Source organism: Alligator sinensis, unplaced genomic scaffold (assembly GCF_000455745.1).
Source record: "Alligator sinensis unplaced genomic scaffold, ASM45574v1 scaffold71_1, whole genome shotgun sequence".
Lineage (NCBI taxonomy): Eukaryota > Metazoa > Chordata > Crocodylia > Alligatoridae > Alligator > Alligator sinensis.
Window position 1 is genome coordinate 1,842,210 of NW_005841834.1, and position 8,521 is coordinate 1,850,730.

Consider the following 8,521-nt stretch of genomic DNA (forward strand, 5'->3'; position numbering starts at 1 on the left):
AGCACCGCCATGCCTAGGGTCAGGGACGACGTAGTTAGGGAACTTTTGGAGGGGCTGGATGTGTTTAAATCAGTAGGTCCAAATGCTCTTCACCCGAGGGTGCTGAGGGAATTGGCGGGGGTCATAGCGGGGCCCTGGCATGGCTCTATGAGTGCTCATGGGGCACTGACCAGGTACCAGAGGATTGGAAAAGGCCTAATGTGGTCCCCATTTACAAGAAGGGGAGAAAGGAGGACCTGGGTAACTACAGGCCAGTTAGTCTCACCTCCGTCCCTGGGAAGACCTTTGAGAAAATTATTAAGGAGCACATTTGCAAGGGCCCAGCAGGGGAGGTAATGCTCAGGGGCAACCAACATGGGTTCACTGAGGGCAGATCCTGCCTGACTAACCTAGTTTCCTTTTATGATCAGGTCACAAAGTCAAGATGGATGTTATCTTCCTGGACTTTAGGAAGGCCTTTGACACTGTTTCCCACCACATTCTCTGTAAAAAACTAGGCGACTGTGGCATTGATGCCTACACAGTCAGATGGATTGCAAATTGGCTGAAGGGTCATACTCAGAGGGTGGTGGTGGACGGGTCATATTCGACCTGGGGGGAAGTGGGCAGCGAAGTCCCCCAGGGCTCCGTCCTTGGGCCTGCACTGTTCAATTTCTTTATCAGCGGTTTGGATGATGAGGTGAAAAGCAACCTGTTCAAATTTGCTGATGATACCAAAATTTGGGATGAGGTGGACACGTTAGCAGGGAGGGAAAGACTGCAGCAAGACTTGGATAGGTTGCAGGGGTGGGCTAACAAAAACAGGATGCGTTTCAATACTGACAAGTGCAGGGTGCTGCACTTGGGCAGTAGTAACCAGCAGCACACTTATAAGATGGGAAACTCCCTTCTTGAGAGCACAGAGGCAGAAAGGGATCTTGGAGTCATTACTGACTCCAAGATGAACATGGGCCGACAATGCAAGGTCACGGTTGGCAGGGCTAACCAGATCCTATCGTGCATCCACAGGTGCATCTCAAGTAGGTTCAGGGAGGTGATCCTCCCCCTCTACACAACACTGGTCAAGCCACAGCTGAAGTACTGTGTCCAGTTCTGGGCACCCCACTTCAAGAGGGATGTGGACAACATTGACAGGGTCCAGAGGAGGGCCACCCGCATGATCCGGGGACAGCTCACTCCTGACCCTCTGTTTAGCAACAGAAGAAAGAAAAAAAATTGCTTCCCAGCCCCATGCAGTGACCACCAAAGCCCAGAAGCATGGGAAATACCAACAGCAGAGCATAGGTAAGGTCACTCCTAGATCATCCCTGACGAATGCTTACCCAGCTTCTTCTTGATCACCTTCAATGATGAAGATTCTGCAACATCCCTAGGCAGTCTATTCCACTGCCTCAGTGCTCTAACAGTGAAGACATTTTCCTGATATCCAATCTAAAAATACATTGCTTCAATGTCAAGGCATTGGAGCATATCTTGCTCTCTGTAGGAAGAGAGAAAAGGCATTCTCCGTCTTCTTTATGGCAACCCTTTAGATATCTGAAAACTGTTATCATGTCCCTACTTAAGTGCCCTCCCTACAAGCTGAACATCAAGAGTCAGGCAATGACATACAATGGCCAGTCCGGCAAAGTTGGTGCTTATGGATCACCGACTTACTGCTGGTAATGCTGGCTTCAACAAGGATGCCAACATTTGGGCGGCAATATTCCCATGTGATGTGGCGAATTTTCCAGAGGCATCATTGGTCATACCTCTCCAGGCTCTTGAGATGACAATGGTAGGTGACCCAGGTTTCACATCCTTAGAGGAGAGTGGGGATAATGACTGAAGTGTAGACTTGGATCTTGGTGTCTTTCTGGAGATTGTGATGAATAAAGACTCACCGAAGCAACTCCCCAAAGGAGGCACTTCCGCACTGGATCTTGTACTGGATTTCCTCATCAATTTTCACTCTCTGAGAGAAGTGGCTACTGAGGCAGGAAAAGTGCTTGACTACCAGAATCTTTCCCTCAATGGTAATTTGGGGAAAGGGATCACACTCATGGGTTGGGGCAGGTTGATAGAGCATTCAGTCATCTCAATGTTGAGAGGAAAGCCCAAAGTTTGGGCCTTCTCCAAAAAGATCCAGTGCAGTCTGGAGCTTTTTCTCAGTGTGCACAAGGATGGCACAGTCACCAGCATATTGAAGGTCAAGGCTAGTTGTTTTGAATACTTTGGTCTTTGAGCAAAAACATCCCAGACTGAAGAGCCCTCCATCCATTCAGTATTCAGTGTCAATTACAGAAGACGATCCTTAATAAGAACTAATATGACTGTCAAAAATATGGAGAACAGAGTTGGGGCAATGCTGCATCCTTGCTTATCCCTAGCCCCACCTTCTGCCTCCAGCCAGCTGTCAGGTGCAGCCAGGCATGACAGGGGGAATGCTGATACCCATGCATTCAGGGAGGCAGTCACACCTTCCCCTGCTGCTCTGTTGTGCAAGGACACAGACACCAGGACACAGATGCAACCACAGCTAGGCGGGAGGCAGTGGTGGGGTTGAAATGCTGGTGAGCAGTCTCCCCTCCTCCTGCTGCTCTGTCATGCACAGACAGATGCAGGGATGCAGACACCAGCATTCCCCACTTCCCTGCCTGGCTGAGGCTGACCAATTCCTGTGGCTGACAGAGCAGCAGGGGTGTGAAGACAACTAATCAGGGGTGGCATTCCCATTCAATTGCACTCAGGAGTCTCCAGCAGCCCAGGGAGCCAGCGGGGCATGCTGGCAGGCATGCAAGAGTGCCCCAAACCTCAGCTGGTACAGGCATCCTGTGTACCCTTCTCACCAAATGACGAACGTGTGTTCTGTTCGCTCCTGAACTAACCTAGAGCACTCAGAGTAAAGCGCGTAACTTAGATTGCTTTCACCGTGGGCTTTTTAAACATCTGTACCTGGCCAAGGTGTCATCTTGACAAGCAGAATGAGCCCTTCTCTTCCAGTGCAGCAGGGCTTGGATATTGGTGTTGCTCTCCTCAAACTTGTCTTGGTGTCAATGGGTGATATAGCCAATGGATTTAGCACAGGCCACGTGGATGGCAGCTTTAAACCTCTTCCAAAGTTCCCCAATGTTGCCTTTGTTTGTGAACAGAGCAAAGACACTGTTGGAGCTTAATACAGACCTTTGAATCTTGATGTGATTTGGTGTTGAGAGTCCTCTGCATTGCTTTTGGCTGTTTTTGGAGTTTTTGGAGCAAGCCAGATGTTCATGATGGATCCGACAAGTAAGCAATCTGTCCAACAACCATCAGCTTCTTGCATGGCTCACATGATACAGATATCAATTTGATCACAGGCTGTAACAATAACATACTCGAGGAGGTGCTAATGTTTAGAGCAAGGATGTTTCTTTTATCTGTCTCTGTCTGAAGATGGTGTTCATGATGAAAAGCCCATGCTCCATGCATTTTCTCTGAAGAAAGTTGCCATTGGAGTAGGCTTTCCCTAATCCTTCCTTCCCAGTGGTGCCACTCCAGAGCCACAGGTCACATCCAACTCTGGCATTGAAGTTAACAAAAGAATGATTTTGTCCTCCTTGAGTGCTAGTCAGCATGTGATCAAGGTTGGAGTAGAACTGCTCTTTGAAATCATTGTCAGTCTCAAGCATTGGGACATACACACTCATGAAGACCAGGTACTAGTTGTTACTGAGCTTAAAACAGAGGGTCATAAGATGTTTGTTAATGCCTCCAGGGAACTCGATCTGCAGATGCTTCTCAAGTAAATCTCAGGATGTCATCCTCACACTGTACTCAGCCTTGGTGAGGCCACAGCTGGAGTACTGCATCCAATTCTGGGCTCCACAATTCAAGAAGGGTGTCAAGAAGCTTGACAGAGTCCAGAGGAGAGCCCCACACATGATCAGAGGGCAGGAGAATAGGCCTTAGGAAAAGAGGCTGAGAATCATGGGACTCTTCAGCCTGGAAAAGCGCAGAGTCACGGGGGACCTGGTGGTTGCCTATAAGTACATATAGGGTGTGCATAAGGATCTGGGGGAATGTCTGTTCACCAGAGCTCCCCGAGGGATAACAAGGACCAATGGTCATAAACTCTTCCAAGACCATTTTAGGCTGGACATAAGGAAAATTGTCTTTACTGTCCAAGCCCCCAAGGCCTGGAATAGACTCCCTCCAGAAGTGGTACAGGTACTCATTCAAAAAAGATCTGGATGCTTATCTTGCTGGGGTCCCATGACCCAAGCTAACTTCCTGCCCCTGGGGCAGGGGGCTGAACTTGATGGTCTTCAAGGTCCCTTCCAGCCCAAATGCCTATGAATCTATGAATTCTTGATGGCAAAGCTGACACCATGAATGTATCTGCCCTGCACCAGTTTTCCCTTCCAGAAAAATGTGCAGCCTCCACCCTCTTCCCTCAGCTGATCCTCCAAGCTGCAATTTCAAAGTTGTATCTTGCTAGTACCCTGGAGATAATGGCAGCTCTTCTTTCTGGTCATTTGTTGTCTTGGACATCCACCAAGGTGCAATGATTCATTGAATCATAGAAAATTAGGGTTAGAAGGGACTTCAGGGGGTCATCTAGTCCACACCCTGCTGGGCCATTCCCAACTAGATCATTCCAGGCAGGGCTTTGTTGAGCTGGGCCTTAAGAAGTTCCAAGAATGGAGATTCTACCACCTCTCTGGTTAACTCATTCCGGTGCTTCACCACCTTCCTAGTGAGAAAGTGTTTCCTAATATCCAACCTAATCTTCCTTTGCTGCAACTTGAAATCATTACTCCTTGCTTCTGTCATCTGCTGCCACCGAGAACATTCTAGATCCATCCTCTTTGTGACCACCCTTCAGGTAGTTAAAGGCTGCTATCAAATCCTCTCAATTTTCTGTTCTGCAGACTAAATAAGCCCAGTTCCCTAAGCATCTCCTTATGAGTCATGCTGTTACTCATTCCAAGTTGTGAAAATCAATGTCTTCTGATTGTTTTGACTGCAGAGAAGAGTGATCCCACTGGACACAGTTATCCAGTCAGAAGCAGGTAAAACAGCCTAGGTTTAGGGCACTTTTTCTAGCCTCTTTGCCATGTGGAGTGAGCAGAGGGGATCCTGAATAGGACTGCTCAGTCATGGCAGCAGCTGCCAAATAACACCCTGTCTTAACCCAGGTGCAAGATAACCATCAGGCTACCACTGTCTGCATGCAGATTTGTGGCTAGAGACTCCTGGATTCACTAGTCCTGGCTCTGTCACCACTCATCCATTTTGGAGCTTGGTACAGGAGACCATGTGTTTCCAGTGGTAGAGGCCTTTCCGTGACTATAACATGAAGAAGCTGGTATATAGAAACAACAACTACATGCCCTTGACAAGTTGGAAATGTGAGCCTAGTGGCAAAAGAGAACCCTAGACAACAGGAGACCTCCATCCTGATGCAGCTTTCTTCCATCTTTACAGCCACGGAAATTCTGACATCTTCTTCCACCTAATTCACCATTGAGGACTTCAGGTTCACACCGTGGTTTGTCTCAGGTTTGTTCACTATGGATGACCCTGCCAGAAGTGTGAGATTCTGAGCAACACAGCTCTGAGGATCATTGGCACAGACAAGCATCTCCGCAATTATAAGGTCTCAGTCCATGGAGAAGAAAAATTTACCATACCCCTACACAATCTGTTACAAGGGATAAGTTTTGCCACCTCCTTCCCCCCAGTAAAATATTTACACTTACTTCTAGATTGAATTGGTTTAATGTTCCTATTACATTTTCCTGCTACTGGACTTTTTATGCCTTTGAGGCCACATCCAGACAAGTGCAGCTGTGCAGTATGTGATGCCACAGACACATCTGTGGCACCACATACTGCATAGCCAGGGGTCAAAAAAAACTTAGATAAAAAAAAAAAGTGGAACAAAGCATAGAGGGGCAGTGCACGCTGTTCAGAACTGGAGCCTGGCCAGCCAGAGCCACACTCCACTGCCGCCCAGCCTCCACACAGCAGGATCATGACTGCTGCAACCCCAGGAGGCCCGTAGGTCCCCCAGGTAAGGCTGCTGGGGCCAGCCCAGTGCTCACCCCAGCCTTCCCTACCCTACCCTGGGTAACTTGCCACATGCCACAGAGCATGTGGCACAGCGGTTCCCTGGGAACAACTAGCAGCGGCACAAGGTGCACTGCTGCTAGTTGTCCCTGTGGAACCAAACATCCACGCACATGTGGATGCAACCTGAGGGATTAAAAAACTATTACCCAAAAATTTCTTCCAAACTAGATATATTTTAGACTTGAATTAAGTCACCTCTGTGTTCCTTGTTATACTAAATACAATTAACTTCTTTAGTCCCTCACTATATGGTAGGTTTCTAAGGCCCTTTAATTCATTTTAAAATATAATGCAACCAATGTTCTTGAAATGCCAAGAAGAGGGTTGAGAAATATTAGGAAGAATTGTGGTTAATTTAATTCAATTCAGTGAATATTTTTCAGATCAGTATTGTCAGTGCACTTTTAAAGCAAAAAAACTATATTCATACATACATTTCAACAAAAACATACAAAAATACCTCCCTGTCAAATACAAAACTGTAAAACTGAACAAGCTTTAGCCACAATAAAAATTTTGCAGATGAGTTTATATACAATTAATGCTCTTACATTAATTAGCTGGTCAGCTCCCAGTAGTCTAACCTTCAGATGAAAAATTGTCATTGGCTTCTCTTTCAGAATCTTCAATTGTTTGAATAAATATTCTATTCTTGTCACTTAGATCATTTATGTAGGATTTAAGAATTCATATTTTTACCTGCAATGAGATTAATGTGCATAAAATTAAGGCTTTAAAAGGTGAGCACAGAATAATCTATTTCAAAACATCAGTACTTACTTCTAGTCAAAATCATCATTTACCTTCTCAGTAGATCAATTTGCCACACATTTTAAAATTTTATTTTTTTCTAAACAGTCATAACAAATGCATATGACAATATAAGTTAATATTTATTAACTTCAGTTATTAAAATAAAAGTTACTAAACAGAACAGAGTCAAACCTTTTGAAAGAGTGGCCCCAACCAACTGCTGGAAAACAAAAGAGATTTCTTACTTTTAATAGAGGTTTAGATATAATTAAAAGGTTAAGGGGTCTGTAATGGATTAACAACCCAGTTTCCTATGGATATAGATTTTGGACACTGACCAAGAAAAATTCCAGGTCCTTGTACTATTTAAAGCTTGTTTGCCAAACAACTATCTTTTGTTATTCAAATCCTTCCTGATTTCTAGCCTAGAAGTGGATATTTTGTTTACTCGGTATTACAGAGCAAGAGAATCATAGGGTAGGGGACCTCAAGAATCTTTTAGTCCACATGTGCAAGATCAATATCCATGAAGTAACTATAATGCCATTTATGACTCCACGCTACCCCAAATGAATGATGGGGAAAATAAAGAACTTACGATCTAGAGTTTATCTTGTCTTTTTTCCAAAGCACAAACAAGCTTTTTAATAAATAATGGAATGATTATTCTATAGTTTAACATTTAATAAACCACACACCTTACACCAAAGACTATACTCAGAAGCTTACTATACAAATAAAGCAATGCTATCCCTCTAATTGAAGCTAAAATGAAAAAAGACAATTATACAATGATATTTACAAGACAACTGAAGTCATCAGAATCCCTTGATTCAAGTATTATCTCTACCACAGCTCACTGATGGGTCTTGAGGTGACTTAAGAATCCAGTCCTTGAGCCACAGACCCGTCCACAGAACCTGCAGTTTTTCCCCAGGGGAAAGTAGGTTGTACGCAAGGATTTCTCTCATTTTCCTTCCTCCATTCTCTCTTCTCTGCTTCGAGCACAAGATGCTTTACCTTGAAATGGGATGCCATTTTGCTGAGGTTGCAGCACCACTGGGGTCAGTCGACAGCTCTTGATTTCAACATCTCTTTTCTTGAGGTATGCTTTCAATGTGTCCTTGCAGCATTAACTAAAGTAATGAGATTAAAAATAAAGTCTTCTACTGACTACATATTCTGATTAATAAAAAAGTGAAGTATGACATCTGCTTAGTTTCAAAAAATTTCACAGAAAACAGAATGGAGAATGCAAGTGTGGCCTTGATTTCCAAAAATTGATTTCCAGCCAGGCCACAGTCTTTTAAAATTTCCAGCCAGGCCAAGCCCCATGTGAAGGGTCGCAATTTTAAAATGGCAAATTTTAAAAAAGCAGGGCTGAGCCTGTCCTTGTCTGCCTGGGCTGCAGGGCTGAGAGATTGCATGAGCACAGTCCCCTTGCCCAATCAGCAGCTGGGGGGTGAGGGAGGAACCATCTTGGCTACTGCCCAGGGAGCTTTTTTGCAGGGCTCTTTTTTTCAGATTTCTCCGATTATCATGGAAAATGCCTGATTTTGCATTTTCTGTGAAAATTGTGAAATTACCATTCTGGTATATCCCTACCTATAAAGGTCTAGCAAAGTTACATCAACTATGGGTTTAAAATATTGTACCCTATAATCAACGAAGTTCA

General features: G+C 44.8%; 1 long non-coding RNA gene across 1 annotated transcript in view; it reads right to left on the reverse strand.

Moving 5' to 3' along the window:
• The window catches only part of LOC102382266, an 88,072-nt gene extending 79,981 nt beyond the window's left edge, over nt 1-8,091 (reverse strand). The window contains exons 1-2 of the long non-coding RNA XR_322830.3: nt 7,867-8,091; nt 6,645-6,792 (exon numbers count right to left, since the gene is read on the reverse strand). This is a non-coding gene — a long non-coding RNA (uncharacterized LOC102382266). The remainder of the gene's footprint in view (nt 1-6,644; nt 6,793-7,866) is intronic.
• Nucleotides 8,092-8,521: the final 430 nt, after the last annotated feature.